A 16,933-nucleotide genomic window follows, 5' to 3' on the forward strand; every position below is an offset into this window, starting at 1 on the left:
AAAGAACAAAATATGGATGTGAAACATTTACTATAACCCTATCAGGAAAATACAGATAGCATAGATTTTCTTGTCCAATTTACAATGTAGAGGGATATTTTTGTCTTGTGCTTGTAAATTCACATGAATATTTATTTCTGTAGACTGTGGCTTTCTTTCACCCTGAAAGCTCTCTAAAAATCTATCCAGATTTTTTCTTCTGCCCTTTCATTACAATAAAATGAGTTGGCTTGCTGATTCCCTAATTTAAGCATTATTTGAATGGTGCAGATGCTTTCTGTGGTATTTATAAGACTGTAAATGTGTGCTGATTTGCTCATAATTACCAACACACAGTGGGGCTGCTCTTCTCACATTAAGGATGGTCAGGAAATGCAGACTACAAGGTTGTAGGTATTAATAATGGCTTTCATTTACTAATCCAAAATGCTCTCTTTCCCAATTTTGATCATTATGGATATTTGGTTAGAATTAGCAGAACTGTGTTTCTGTTGGGAAATTGGTAACCCTTGTCTCAGTGCTGTTGATATTCAGAAAGCTTTCTGCTGAAGAAATATCCTTCTGTACACTGAAGCCATTGTCCGTGAGCAAAGCTAGTAATAAAAACCAACTCCTCCTGCCATTGCAAGCCACTCTGCACATTTTGGAAGGAACAATTTTCAGATGTTTTGTGGATGTGTGGATCGTTAAGATGTCTCCATGCATCTCTCTCTGAGGTGCAAATGTTTTGCTTCTTAGTATTTGTAAATGTAATTCTCATCTGAATTCAGCATGTTAAAACAAAACAAAACATGACAGAAACTTATCAAGTTTACTGGAATTGAAATCCAGGAAAACCAGACTACTAAACCTGCTCTTCAGGAGTATTTTCAACCACTTAATTAATTTTTATCTAATTGGCTACTTCCATAAATATCCAACAATAGGAATTAAGGAAACATATTCAGGCTTGTAGGTTTGATGATTTTATTCTTGATCCCCCTGTTCATAGAGAAGCGGTGTATAGTACACATCTTTGAAGGTGATGAATATGCCGGGTGTGTATGAAAAATTTCAATGTAGCATGACTGAGAGACTGTTTTTTCTTATTCATTGCAAACTTCTATTTATAGAAAACTTTTCAAGCAGTCACTATCAATTTGAAATCATCAATGATAAAAACATCAGACATTTGATTCATACCTTTCTTGCTCCTGCTTTTGGTCTTTGTTGCATATGTACGTATCTCCAGAGTTGAGAAAGAAGGAAAGTCATCAAGGATATTCAAGAGTATCTGCAAAAGTGGGATGAACTGTCCCTTTTCATGTCCTTGAGTCTCTCTGGGACATTTGGTGTCCTGTGTCCAGCGCAGCTAAGAAGATGTACAGCTGAATGCCTTCCAAAGACTGGAGCTTTTCTCCTGGAAGTGGTTGCTATACTGCATTTTTGCCTCTAGGGAAATACTGAAAAGGAGTTGCATAGAACATGGAGGCTACTAAAGAAATGTGGAAATTAATGAATATAGTGCAGAAAAATCATGTAGACCATTGTTGTGATAAAAAATGTAAAGACTGGTTTTTATTCCATTTGTGGTTGGTATTAAGAAACCGAGATTTACAGAAAAAAAACAACTTCTATCGAGTGATAATGCTGTATTTCATCTTTGAATGCTTCTTGTGGTCCATACACACATCTTGAGCTTCAGTCTTCCAGTTCATATTGTCTGAGGAAATGCTATGTCAGGTAAAATTTACAATTCTCTTGCTCCCACATCAGCCTGACACACAGAACCTGACTGGCACACCATGCACCCAGGGACAGAAATCCCTTCTATTCATGCTGACTCATGCAGAGACATCCTCCAGACAGGATATTTCTGTGCTACCAGTGGAGAAGCCCAGAAAACAGAATATGGATTTGAGAGCCGAAGTCTGCCTGGAGCTCTTCCTTCTGCTCCTGAAAGAGAGCAGGCTGTTGGAGTATACCACCTGCTGCTCCAGTCAGCCTCTTTCCCCTCCAGCTGTCTCCTATTCACCTGCCGCTGACCTTATTCTTCTTTTGCACAGTGATCCTTTTCTCCTTGCTTATGAAACAAATCTATGCATTTTACAAAAGAAGCAGAAACTCTCTTGTTTTACTGGGGTTTGTGGTTATTGTGGGGCAGCAAGCATGAGTGCTTTTCAGGGGTTGCAGCCAGTCTATATTGCAGTGAAGTTACAAAGTGGTTCAAGACAAAGCTGTTGAAAGCCACCAGGAAGGCAGAGTGAAAGCAAATATTGAAGAAAGAGTGGAGAAGGAGTACTGAGTCCCAGCACTGACATGGGGCACTGTGTCAGAGGCTGGGATGTGGACAGTCAGGATGTATCACTGGCAGAGCAAGAAGTGTCCGGAGATGATGGCAGAGCAGCTCTCACCCTGCCCTGCAGGTCAGACCCTCTGCCTTTATTTGTTCACTGCAACCTGTCAATTGTAAGTGCCACACGATTACCCATCGATATCATGGGTGAGGAGTGAAGCTTTCTGGTGATTAGTGTCTGGACAGTCACAACAGACATCTCAGCAGGCTTTGAACTCACTGTGCCCAATTCCTCAGCTCCAAAACACACAGCTAGTAGTTTTTAGGAACAGCTCTTTTCTTTAAAAGACTGGCGGGCAGCTACTGCCTGGCTGCCAGCACCGAGGAGTGCAGGATTTCATTTCTAAAGTGCACAGACAAACTGATAATTTCCATTCTCCAAAGGGTGACAGGGACTCGGGAAGGATGAAAACACGCTGCAGAGGGACACGAGGCTGTACTGCAGGCAGTGTTTCAAAGGGAGAACTGCTCCAAAGAAAGCAGCAGGGAGACGAGGCTGAGTCTCCTTGAGAAGCCACCTGGCTCTTCTTTGCCGCCCTCCTTAGGCAAGACCAACATGGCAACTGCAAAGCAAGAAGGGCACATACAGCCCCTGAGTAACTGGAAACGCAGGATACTTGAAACACCGAGAGGGAAGTAAATTACGCATCCTTCTGCTCTGCACACGGGGGCGGGAAGGGAGTGGCGTAAAAAAAAAAAAATGTAAAAAAGCTAAACTATTTGTTACACTTCCTTAGATACAAAGGTAAAACTTCTGTCGCCTGCTTCTCCTTTTCCCAAAAGCTTGTACCCTGCTGCCATCTGCTGGGTTTTTTTTAAGAGACGGCATTGCTCAGGCACCCAGATGTGTGCCAGAGGAGGCAAACTAGGATTCTGCAAGATGCTAAGTTGAGCGATCATAAGAGAAAATAAAAACTCAGCACTGAGGCGTGTCTGCAGTCACCTACCTCGCCCTTCTAATCCTCTTGAAAACCAAGCTAATTGTTCATTATCACTATTAACTGCCTGCACTTAGGGAAAAATGCATATTTTGCAGCAATACTATGTATTGTATGCTTTATTCTTCCTGCTGAAACACAGAGTTAAGGGAAGATAGATGCTTGATCTGCCACAGTTCTGCACAAAATCTAGGAAGAGGAAATGAAATAAAACAGCCATCAAAAAGAAAGTGGTGTCATTCCTGCTTGTGCTTCATTTTATGTCAATGGAAAAGTTGCAATTGAATCTTTAGAAAGGGTATTATCAGTCTCATATCTGGCTAGCAAAGCTGGCACAAAGCAGCAGTGATAAAGAACAGCAGCCTGCAAACTGAAAACAATAACACTGAAGACAGGGAGTTTTCTTAAACCTTTGGTCCCAGGAGGTGATATATATAAATAATGGGTTTATTTACTGAAGATATGATATTTTCAGTAGCCAGTGGCAGTGATAGATATAGTCACTCCACTACCACGTGATCCGTGTTGGAAAATAAGTTTGAAATCCTATACTCAGAGCCTGTGGCCCATCCTGGTTTTTGTTTGCCTTCATTTAGAAAAAAGGTTGTTTATTTGAGCTCCATTTAAAGAGTACCAGCTGGGTCTGCCATAAAATATGGTTTGCAAAACAAGCCAGCCCTCATGTTTAACACCCTGACAATCTCTGATGCCTTTTATTTAAGTAATAAATTGGTGTTTAATTTTTATGGCATTACACGTTACCCAGGAGAGTAATTTAGGAGGTCATTTTTAACATAGTGATAAAACTTGGAGTAATGGGATTGAAGCTGCCACTTCTAGAGGTTTGTATTGGGCAATACTACAAATTTAAGTTCCCTAACATGCATTCAATTTAGACTTAATAAGAGTTATTATATCCCATGTTAATTAAAATTGGATTATTTATTGCAAACACTTACAGAGAACTAGCTACAGAGCTGTGGCTGCACATACCAAATTTGGCCTCAGAAGTGCCAAATGGTGTTTCTTCAACTCTTTTGAAAAGCCAAATATGGATTAAATTGTGTCTTCCATATCACTTTGGTCACTAGAGTGGCACTTGTGCATCATTATCCCTTCCAGTGTGAAATTGCAATGAACATGGCATGGAAAGGAGAGACTTGATGAGGATACATTCCTGAAAACTCTGAACAGGTTTTCAAGGTCTCACAACCATGACTGTAGCAGGGTATAAGGTGAAGGCCTAAATTAACTTTCCTAAGTTAACTCACTTGCTCTGTGGATCAATGTTCCAACTTTTTGTGCGATAGACATCAGAGAAATAGGCACAGAGGCAACAGTGTAGGTGATGCAGAGAGAAGTACTTTTATATACAATTGCAACAGAAAATTTCAGGCCTGTAACAGAAAACACTATAGACAGCACAAATACCAGACAAATGCCATTGCAAAGCATTGGTTTCCAACACTTTGCTATTCAATATCTAAGTAAAGTTTCTTTTACTTTTTTTTTAAATTTAATTTTAGACCCCAAGAAAAGCTAAAGTATTTCTAGTGTTTCTGTACTGTGGCAGCTTTTGAGGGTGTAAATTACCATCACTGAGGCTGAAGAAAAAGGATTGACCATGTCCCCCTGAGCCTCCTTTTCTCCAGACTAAAAATCCCCATCTCCCTCAGCTGGTCCTCATCAGACTTGTGCTCTAGACCCTCTACCAGCTCTGTTGTCCTTCTCTGGACACATTCCAGCACCTCAATGTCTTTGCCGTAGTGAGGAGCCCAAAACTGAACACAGGATTCGAGGTGCAGCCTCACCAGTGCTGAGTACAGGGGTGTGATCACTTTCTTAGTCCTTCTGGTCACACTATTTCTGATACAAACACTCTTTCTGACACAAATTTCTATCAAAATGCTGTTTTCACACTTCCTGGGATGTCCATGCTGAGGGAACTGATGTAATGGTAGATGAACACACAAGACATGGAGTTACTGTATGTGATGAAGAAGCTTGGACAAGAGAAAGCTTCATAACAAGATAGACTTTAAACAAGAAGGGGAGAAACAAAAAGTAACAAGACCGAGGGCCACCACTTTTGCTTTAGAACTAGTTTTGTTTATGTGAATTATTCTCCTCACAAAAGCTACAGTTTTCTGCCTGGATTTTTGTTCAGCCCATTTTTTTTATTGCTCTGGGCTAACTGTTCCTGAGCTTTTCTCTTTTTCTGTCCCTCTTCTTGGTATTTGACAGGCCCTATATGAGGCTCAAATGGATAATGGCATTTAGGGAAGGTACTAGCTTCTCTTCCTTAGCCTTTTTGTAGAAGGCACAACCTATCAAAATGCTGACACACTTGATTAGTAGTGTTTACCTTCAGACAGGCCTATGTATAAGTCCCACAAGGAACTAAGGCCAGAGTCCTTCTGTCCATAAAGGCAAAATTCAGTATTTGGAGTGGGTACCTCTCTGACAAGCATGTTAACATGCCAAACTTATTAGAAGGCCAAGAACTTTTCCTTTCTGTCTTTTTATTTCTGCTTTTCCTTTCTGAAAGGGCTGATAGCAGCACTCAGTTATGAGGCTTCCTGGCAGCAAGCCCAGCACAATTGTTTGAAGTCTGGATCCTTTCTGTGCAGAAACCTGTGTTTAAGCCACCTTCAAACAGATCAGATCATGTCAATATCTTAAGTTTTCTATACTTGGTTATTACCCTCCATGAGTAGATATGACTCGTCATGTTTCCTTTTCAGTCATTTTGATTTGTGTTTTCCTCAGGACTAATACTGTTGGGAACAGGAGAAAAGGTTTAATCTTTTGCTTTGAGAGGCTGGTCTGCTAAAGCTGCTCAGTAGAAATACTTACAGGAGTTAAGACATACAAAAAACTGGGCATTAGGTTTACATCCAGGAGGAAAAGCCATGGTTGCCAAGTTATTTTAAAGCTTAAGAAGAAAATCTATACAGAGCTTTAAAAAGCTTTGTGTGGGTGAGGTTTTTCCCCAGGCTTTTAATTCAAACTGTCTTTCTCTTCAATTGTCATACTATCAGATAAAATTTCTTATAACATTAAGTTGGATAAGCATAAGAGATTTTAGAGCAGTGGCATATTCAAGTTGTAGAAGGACTAAAAGCTATTAAGGTCAATAGACCATTTCCTGATTTGCATCTATAATTAGTAGCAGAATATGTCCTATCCATTTTTAAAAGTAGTCTTCATGCTATGAAATACTGGTTCACCTCAGTAAAGAAGGAATCCGTCTTCCCTTAAAAGTAAAATCTGGCACACAATTCTCCTATCATTCTGTATTTTTGTAAAGCATTTTATTTAAGTGATGACACAGGAGTAAGATGAGTTTGATTACCAAACTGCAGTAATCTGCAGATAAATAATCATCTGATTAAAGTTTGTTTCATTCTTTCTGTAGCCAAGAGACACCGATCTGTGGATGAGACAGGGGGTGGGATGGGGGACAAGGAGGGTGAAGACATAAAAAATTCCCACTGATATTAATTTTCAAATCTTAAAAGTGGTAACAGAAGAGGAAAAATGCTAAGCTAGAAGCTTCTGAAGATGAAGGCTAGATTTTTGATTACCATATGGCTTTGAAAGGGGAAGAAAACCCAAATAACTTTGCAAATAATCATCTTTTTCCTAGATTTATCCTTTGACTTAGGGGTTGTTAGCTCTTTCAGTTATTTGAAGAAAGAATTAGAATAGAATAGAATAGAATAGAATAGAATAGAATAGAACAGAAAAGTACTGATTTGCTAACCTGTAGCTTTCCATTCCCTGAAGGGAGAGGCTGCTAATACTGTTGTGGAGTCAGTGAAACTGTAAATAGTGCGAAACCTGGTTATGATGCTTCTAAGTTCTTCTGTCCTCTGATGGGGCAAGCATTATCAACTGCCTTTGAAACTGAAGAACTTGCCTTAGCATCAAAGTGTCTCTCAATGGACATAGTGCAGACATGTACTTGCAAAATAAGTCTTATTTTTCTCAGTAAAAGCATAACCAGTACTATCATAAGTGTAAGCCAAAGAAATTGCATAATTACTCATCAGATGGGGGGAAAAAAACCCAACCAACTAAAAAAAAATAAAAGCAAACAACACATCCAACACAGAGAAAAAAAAGCACACAAAAACCCCCAGCAAACCCAGGAAAAAACAAACAGACAACAGAAAAAAAACTGACAGGCCAGGTTTAATCTGCAAAATATGATTTCAATCCCTGCTATTTGTGTACCTTTCTCAATAAATATTTATAGACAGAAATGTCCTTATGCTACTCATATGAAGATGATGTTTCTTTTCTCCATATGAGCATTTGAGCCTTTCACTGAGCCATGACCCTTTTTTTTGGAAAAGCTAATCAGCCCTTTTCTGAAGCAGGACCTGTTGCTCTCTCTCTGCAGAATTAATACATTTTTAGATGCAGCTGGAGTAATCCACTTTGCTGCCACCCTATTCCCCAGCCCTCATTGCCTCAGCACTCACAGCAGCTGGCTTACCGTGCTCAGCACTTGGGAGAGAAAGAACATTTTGCAGGTTCAACTGTTCTGCTAGAAACTCAGTAATGAAATCAGAAATGACAAGGTAAGCTCAGCAGTGACCAGGCTCTGAGATTCCTTTTTGCTAACCCTTCACTGGCTTTCATTCAAATTCCCAGAAAAAAATCGAATTTGAATCTATCATTAATAAGTACTCTTTTTATTCTTCCTGTTTTGCTTGTTTGGGGTGTTTTTTGGGGGAGGGATTGAGAAGTAAGGAGGGAGGAAGAAGAGGGAATGTGGGGGGAGAATGGCTATCTTTATGTGACACTCCATTATTTGTCTGCACCGTCACTGAAAAAATATAAAAGTTTCTGGAGAAAAACAGTAAGAGCCTGGAAATACAAATACTGCCATATATGTATATATACAATATGTATATATTTATTATACTATATACTATGTATATATATAATATGAATATATATGTATATATATACTGACATATATATATGTATATAATAATATGTATATAAGTTCTTCACTTACACTGAAATAGCATAATAAACACAAGTGCCATTTTTGCCTTCATTGTAAAAACAGGGTTCCATTTGGTTCTTCCTAATCAAATTTCCTATTTTAACCTGTATTTATTTGTACTTCAAGCTCCCAAAGGATACTAAACAAATTCAGAAACAAATAGCTATAAACCCAAGACAACAGCAGACCAGCTTAAGTACCCACAAATCAGAGCTAGTGGTGGTTGAAGCCAAGTGCTCTGTTCATGTGTTCTTAAGCAAACATTGTAAGGTGGCTGAGAAGGTAACCCACCATCACCTAGCAGAGAGTTGTTATCACAAAGATTCACTGTCAGGAGCCTAGTTTACCAGCTGTTCTGTCTGTTAGGGATGGCTACACAGGAAACATGCACTGCTGGTTACAGGCTTCCTGTTTATAGTCTGAAAAGGGAGGACTAAGATTAGTTTTCATTGTAGTGACTTACATGAAGGCTGAATCCAAGCCAGAGCAGCCCCACTTAGAGGATCAAGCTGCAGTCGAGGTAATTAGTACAGGCATTTGTTAAGTTTACAAGGTGCAGTGCAGTGCTATCTACATGAAGGAACTCCAGCCAAGCCCATACAGTAAATGACAAGAACACAGAGCAAGCAGCGAGCCTGTCTTAGTGCTGGCTGTGGGAAGATTGTGCTGGCCAGCTTCTGCTCTCAGCTCCCAAGCCCTTCACCTCAGTCCTGGAGAGGTGTCCATGCTTCAGTGACCTGGGTATGCCTGCACAAGCTTGAGTGCATCCATCTCCAGGGTTCACTCTGGTTTTGTTCCCAGGCATTTCTTGACTCATGTCAATGTTTCCTTAGACAAAAGACACATTCATTTTTGTCCTTGGGAGAATTTCCTTCAAGAACAGAGGTTGTCATGCAGCAACAAATGCCTGTGAGATTAGGTGGTTTCCCTAAATCAGATCCCAATTCATATCAGTTTCTGTGCAGGCACATTTTTCCTCCAAGATTGCCTTTTAAATATATATTTGATATCTCGGTTGATCAATACAAGTATCTTTTGGACCATTTGTGCCCTTCCTCTCCATTTGAGACTCAAGATTGCTGTGCAAAAAGACTATCTTTTCCTGAAGAACCAAACTGTAAAGTTGAGCGTCAGAGTACACCTCTTCCCTCTTTCAGAAGAAAAAAGACTTTGCAGATCAAAGTGAAGTACACCTCTGGTGTCAGCAGCCCAAACTCTTCACAGCTTGTAAGCAGTTTCTTATTTAGACCAAATACAGACCACAGCTCCTGTTCTTTAATTTAGCCTGAACTCTTTCCCAACACCAAATGCCTGATCTAGTAGCTGTGATAGTAAGCATGACTGTGATGTTCCCTTTCAAAAAGTTTAGATCTGCCATGTCAGATTTTTTTTATTTTTCTTACAAAAGGAGTCCTAAGGAGCCTTCTGCTTTGGGCTGCATGATAGCACAAGTGATACAGTGCTTTTGAGGTTCAAGCAAAGTCTGAGTAAAAATCACCAGCAATCATTAACAATCAAAGAACCTTATTACATTTATTTATATTTATATTGGAAAGAAATGTTATAGCAAGTAATGCAACATGATGGGTATCTTGGTCATCATGAGATAATTACAGTCATTCAAGGTTAAAAAACACTGTGAAAAAATATTTGCTTTTTAATAAATAGTAAAATATTTGTCATCTTTGCTTTTTAAGTGTTGTTAGATCTAATACTTATGCATGTATATATTTCTATCTATAAATAATGTTGCCACATTGTGTTATCTATTTTCAAAATATTTTGACACTCATTTAATGACTTCATACAACACCAATGCATTTGGATAATGTGAAAAGAAATAAGTAAATTTGTGGAAAAATATTGTCAACTCTTGTATCACAGAAGTGTGTTCAAATTCCGGCCAAGTTCAGTATCCTGTTTCAAGAAGAAAAGCTGCCTCTTGCAGCCTAAGACTGTAACCACAGTTTGCTGCAAATGCTGACAGTCCTACAAGATCAAGATTCAAAAAGACTTTATAAAGGAAGAGAGAAAAGTGGTATTTTCTTCACCTCAGAGATCTTGGATTCCGGAGCCATAAGCCGTAAACAACTTGGCCAGGGTCATATATGCTAAGAATTTCAGAACCAGGGAATTGAATTTAGAATAAGTAAATTATGGCACAGTGCCTTTACCCCAAGTCACCTTCCATTTCAGATAAAAATCTTCACTACAAGGAGTTCCTTTTGTGTTCTGAAAGTCTAGTTTTAGATGTGCATGCTTTTCCCACTCAGTGCCATGCTTGGTAAAATGTCAAAATGCAGTTTTTATCTACAATCTTTTGTTGTTATAAGCCAGCTGAAACATTCTTTACAAGTCCAAATTTCTGGATGACTGTTTAGGAGAGAGATATTTAGGATGGGGAAGCCCAGAAAAAGAAGGAGGGAGGCAGGAAGGAAGGCATGAAGGCAGGCAGGAAGGCAGGAAGGCAGTAAGGTAGGAAGGAAGGCAGGAAGGCAGAAAGGTAGGAAGGAAGGCAGGCAGACAGGAAAGCAGGAAGGAAGGCAGGAAGGAAGGAAGCAAGCAGGCAGAGAAAGAAAGAACTTTGATTCTTTATGAGACATTTTTTCACACCCTTTTCTCTTTCATTACATAGTCTTTTGGCTGAGATGGAAAAGATTTGGGAAGTAAACACTGAGTAAATGTTCTCAGATTTGTGTAAATTGAGTGTAACGCCATGAACAGTACAGCTATGTCTAAGTGATGTGCAAGAGGTCAGAATCAGATCTCCTGTAGATGCAGAGTTGTTTTTTGCTTCCACAGACCATTTCACCCCCAAAATATTAATTCCATTTCAATTTTTGAATTAAATTGATTTTTCTTGTCATTTTTATTCAAGCCAGAAATATTGTTCATGCTTTGACAGAATAGTTGAGGTTGAAAGGTAGTCTCTAGGGAAGTTAAAACTTTAGCATGGGTTATTTGTGCTAGATATTTTTTGGATGGTAAAGCCGGTATTTTTTTATTGGGACATGCAAGGTATAAGTTTTTCTCATATATCTGTAAACTCTGATTGGTTTAGTAGTCATTAAATTCAAATAAAGACATTTTAACATATATATAGATTTAAGATTCTTGGTCTCAGTGCCATTACCACTAAGAGAAGTTCACTAACAGGACTTCAATAGATCTCTTCTCTCTCCATATGACAACCTATTTAGTCTAAAAAGTTTTCATTAGTGTTCTGGTTTGGCTTTGCTATTACACTACATATATTTGCTTGCATCATCTGTATGGAATTTGAAGTGTGAGTAGCCAATGCCTGTTAGAAGAGGGAGAGCTGTATGCCCTACAGTAAATTCACCTTTCTACAGGGATCCCACCTTTGCCCAGGTAACTGCACTCTCTGATCACAATATTAACAGCGGCTCTAACGGTAATGTTAAGGCTAAAAAACTTTTATTTTTAAATTTAAATTTTTTAGGTATTCTTTCTTTGTATTCTTGGATTTAGAACCCTGCTGAGATAGTAAGACCACAGGAAGATATTTGGGCATAGTGATAGTCTTAATGAGTTATTTTAAAGATAAGGAACAGGCAGGGAGTGGAATAAATGCTCAAATGCAGTCATGTGAAAAGTTTCTCTGCCATAGATGATATAGAAATGAACTGTAAAATTACTTTTCAAAGACTTTTTTTTCAAAGACAGAAGGGGGAAAGTCTTTATCAACACAGGCATATCAAGCAGCATTTCCAGGGCCACAGCACACAATAGATCAGATGTTCTAGCCAAAGCACCAGCGTCTGGGCTGGAATGGTACCATAACATGGACTCCAGTGGTTCTTCTCAGTTCCTAGAGAAGTGTAGGACCGGGAGGCCACGGGGATGTTGAGCTTTTAGCTATTTGAATTCAGAACAGGATATCCATCTCTAGAATTCAAATTCTTTGCAAATGCTCGCAATTGAGCATAAGTAGCAATGATCCATAAAAACTCCCTGCCAAAAAAAATATATTATGGGAAGTTGGACTTAGAATGATGTTACAGTGACATAAAACTGGAGTGGCATCATAAGAATGAAGATAGTTTTACTCAACTGTAGGTTTGACATATATCTGAAGTAATTATTAAGTTCTGTGAAACTGGGAATTGGGACATGAACAAAGGAGTCATTGAAAGTATAGTTCTACAAATAAGCAGTAGAACAGCATAACTTTGTTTTAATGCACCTGCTGAATTAAATTAATACTTCAAGCAAATTGTTTTAGCTCTAAGTTTCATCAAAGTTCAGAAGACTATGATTCAACAAAGGACCTAGCCATATCTTGTGAGTTAAATATTCTCAGCTTTAGTTCAGAAGTCTCTGAAATCCATCCAGTAGTAGCAAATCAAGCAAAATAATTTCATGATCTCTGTGAATAACAGGTAATTCTGGAATCAATGGCATGAAGAACATTTAATGTACTACATCGAAATTAAATTGCATCTTACATTTTAATTCTGAAGAACATTTTCCATTGTGAACGTGGAGCTCGTCTAGGAGAACACACATGAGGTGACCAAAGATCCAGGACACTGAGTCTAGATCCATAGCCAAAGACAAGTGATTTTAGAGCCACAAATAGGAAGAGAAATATCTCTCTAAGCAGACAAAATGAGAAAATGTAGAGGGGGAGAGCTGTGTGAAGGTACCCAGCATATGCTTCTTTTAAAACATCGTGCCAGGAAGAGCAAATGGCAATGGCAGAAGAAGAAATGGATATTGGATCATGTTGTCCACATGGTGTTGGGCCAATGCAATGGCTCTGACTCTACAGAACTCTAGAGCTGCATCTCATTGTCCACATACTAAGCCAAGGATCTAGGGAGCAAAGAGCTACAATTTCCTGCAGTTCACCTCCACAGCAGAGGGAATAGATTTAGTACCACAGGGGAACTGAATTCTTTTAAAAGTTCATTGTTTTTTTCATTATTGTCCTTGTGTCTTTGCCTTCCATGTTCCACAGACACATGCTGAGCATACAGTGGTTACGTAGCATTACCAGATGGGAATGGAAAGCTTTACAATTGTTTTGCACAGCTACAAACACCCACCAAAATGTACAAGACAATAGAGAATCAGATCCTCACAGTAACATGGTTTGTGGACAGCAACAAGCTCCTGTATTTAATGTTTACCATTCGGGCATCATGGCAGGGTTCCTACATACTGCCTTGACTGTGGCACAGTGGTGATCAAGCTCATGTTTACAGGTCACTTATTGTTTAACAAAATTCCCCTGAAAGGACACCAGTTTACATGCATCATTAGAGCTCCATCAGCACATTACACAGCTCCAGGTTGTAAACCAAGCCAGATCAGGACCTTTCACTCTTTAGATGGATGAAAGTAATGATGCCAGCAGTGACAGGGTATGTATTGTGATTAGGCATTGTGACCAGGAGACAAGAGTTTTGAAAAATGGTCTTCCAAAGATGATTTCAGGAAACACAGCAGGTGCTGGAAACTTTTCTGCATCACTGAATCTGTTTTATTGACTCCAACATTTCACTGATAAATGTGATTGCACTTTTCCCTCACTCAGCAAATATAGTGACTGGCAGAGTAAAGCAAACTTTAGCATCTGTGTTTATATCCATTGATCAGTGTCTTGTAAGTGTTATGTCACTTGAGAATCTTTATGAAAACAGATAATTTATAATGGCAGCTGATAAACTGCTATCCATCTTACTGCAATGTTAATGTAAGTTGTTTTATGTCCTTCATTGCCGACCAGAATACTCAAGTTTATTCCAAATAGGGATGAAACTCTTTAATTTCTAAATAAGTAATTTAAGGCTTGCCTGCATTTGTAATTCTTTAAATACACTCACCTTCTCCTCAGGATCTTGTTATGCATAAATGAGTTTGGGGCTTTAGACCTTGGACTCATATGAAAATATGCTAAGTTCTGTAATGAGGTCAACTATTGTCATAGCAGTGGCAGGCATGCAGAAGGAGAGGTGGCAAAGGTCTATAAGTGAAGACCGAACAACCTTCCCATAACCGGAGGAGGCAAGGGCATCAGTGGAAGGTCACCACCCAAATGAGTGAACAGTTAACCTTTTTCAGGATCTCACTTTCAGAGAAGGTGCATGCAATGAACTTCCAGAAGAGAAGCCTCACAGAATTACGAATTACTTTGAGTTTCAGTTGTAGTATAGAAATTGAAGGGGTTATATATTTATCAACAATCTGGATGCAGTAGTTGAATGCACCATCAGCAAGTTTGCTGATTAAACCAAACTGGGAGGTGCTGTTGACTCTCTTGAGGGACAAGAGCCCTTGCAGAGAAATCTGAGAGAATGGATCATTAGGCTTTGATTAATGGGATGAAATTTAATAAGTCAAAATGCCAGATTCTGCACCATGTAGCAACGTCAGGCACAAAACTGGGAGTGAAGTGCCTGGAGAGCAGCCCGGCAGAGAGGGTTCTGGAGGTGCTGGTTCAACAGGAGTCAGCAGTGTGTGCCCTGGCAGCTGTATCCAGCATTGTTGGTCTCAAATACCGTGTGAAGTTTTGGATCCTGCCATTGAGGAGGGATGTGAAGGTTCTTGAATGTGTTCTGAGGAAGGCACCAAAGCTGGGGAAGGGGCTGGCAGGAATGTCCTCTGGGTAGTGGCTGAGGGCACTGGGTTTGTGTAGTTTGAAGAGAAGCAGGCCAAGGGGCGACCTCACTGTTTCCTACATCTTCCTGGGGAGGGGAAGTGCAGAGGGAGGTGGTGAGCTCTTCTGCCTGGTAACCAGTGCTAGGACCCATGGGAATGGCTAAAAGCTGCATCCATCAGGGAAGGTTCATATTTGACATGGGGACATTTTTTTTCTGGGAAGGTGGTCAAACCCTGGAACTGGCTTCCTGGAGAGGTGGTTGATGCCCTGTGCCTGTCAGTGTTTAAGAGAGTGTTTAAGGACAATGTTCTTAAAGCCATGCTTTAACTTTTGATCAGCTCTAAAGTGGTCAGGCAGTTGGACTAGATGGTCAGTGCAGAAAAAAAGTCAAGGTATAAAAAGTCAATGTAAAAAAAATAATTCTACAACCTAGAATTTATCCTTCAAAATCTGAATTGTCTTTAATGTGACAGTAACCACTGCAGAGCTAACTTTTCTGTTTTGTTAACTCTGAGCTCATCTCTATATGTATTGATATTCTCAGCAGGTTTTGTTCTGGACTTTGAGCCATTTGTTACTTTGTTGAAAGATACACAGCTAGTTTTAGCTTGGAAATTGAAATCTAGCCTATATTTTTATTTAGCCTGAAAGGGGGTAAGTCAGTTTGCTGTTATACAGTGCTAATACACTCTCCATCTGTTCACTTGGGGATTATTTTTCCTGCGTGTTGTCAAAAGACTTTTCTGCTATTAAGGCAACAGCATGTGTAGCAACTCCTTCTAGTTTACTTTTCTTGATTCAGGTTTGGATTGAGTAAATCAGGACACTACCATCTTAATTTTAAATAAAGTAGCAAATTCCATGCTTCTTTTCAAGTGATATTCTGCTGTGAAGTTGATAAATTGTTAACCCGTAGCCCAAGAAATACACTATTGCTATCTCTAGTTAGTCTTTGGGTATTGTAGGGAGTATGCAAGGCCACAGACTTGTCAGGCTTGGACTATTTTGAGCCCTGCCTCAAACTTTGTTTAGATGAAACACCTTTTTTTTTTTAATGGCAGGAGTACCATGCCTAGTTCGTTTTACTTTTGCTTATCTTCTTATGGTACAGTCCCATTTTATACAGATATTAATAAAAAGTAGTTACTTTACGTGGAATGAGGTATTGATAACTAACATAATCACAGAATCATCATGGTTGGAAGAGGCCTTCAAGACCACCTAGTCCAACTGTCAACCCAGCACCACCATAATTGCTTAAATCGCCTAAATCATATCCCTAAGTGCCACATCCAGACACCTTCTGTAAGAGTCAATCGTAATCTCCCCTGGCAAAACTTAATGCCATTTCCTCTCACTCTTTTACTTGAGACATGGCAGAAGAGGCTGACCCCTGCTCCACTACAACTCCTTTCAGGCACCTGACCCTCCTTTTCTCCAGGCTAAACAACCCCACTTCCTGCAGCGGCTCTTCATAAGACACGTTTTCTAGACCCTTCCCCACTTTCATTGCCCTCTTTAGATGTGCTCCAGCGCCTCAATGTCCTTTTTGAAGTGAGTGACATAGAGATGGACACAGTACTTGAGGTGCAACCTCCCCAGTGCTGAATACAGCGAGACAATCTCTTCCCTGCTCCTACTGGCCACACTATTCTTGATGCAGGCCAAGATGCCCTTGGCCACCCAGGCGCACTGCTGGCTCATATCCATCCATCTGTCAACCAGCACCCCCAATCCCTTTCTCCTGAGCAGCTTTCCAGCTGCATTCCCCCAGCCTGCAGCAATGCATGGGGTTGTTGTGGCCCAAGTGCAGGACCAATAACAATAATGGTGCTGTGCAGAGAAATGCACAACTGGCAGTTGTTCAGCAGTCCTGAAAGCGGGGAACATGGGATTCTGGGCAGAAGGATACAGGCATGGGAGGATACAAGACACTGACTGATACAGGGGACCCCAGAGCTCTAAACAACTCACCAACAAGCAAATAAATTCAGGACTGGAGCTAGTCA

General features: G+C 39.8%; 1 protein-coding gene across 1 annotated transcript in view; it reads left to right on the plus strand.

Moving 5' to 3' along the window:
- CNTNAP2 (contactin associated protein 2) overlaps positions 1-16,933 on the plus strand; it is a 1,037,874-nt gene that overhangs the window by 901,971 nt on the left and 118,970 nt on the right. The window lies entirely within an intron of this gene.

The sequence above is a fragment of the Corvus moneduloides genome, chromosome 1 (genome assembly GCF_009650955.1).
Source record: "Corvus moneduloides isolate bCorMon1 chromosome 1, bCorMon1.pri, whole genome shotgun sequence".
Taxonomy (NCBI): domain Eukaryota; kingdom Metazoa; phylum Chordata; class Aves; order Passeriformes; family Corvidae; genus Corvus; species Corvus moneduloides.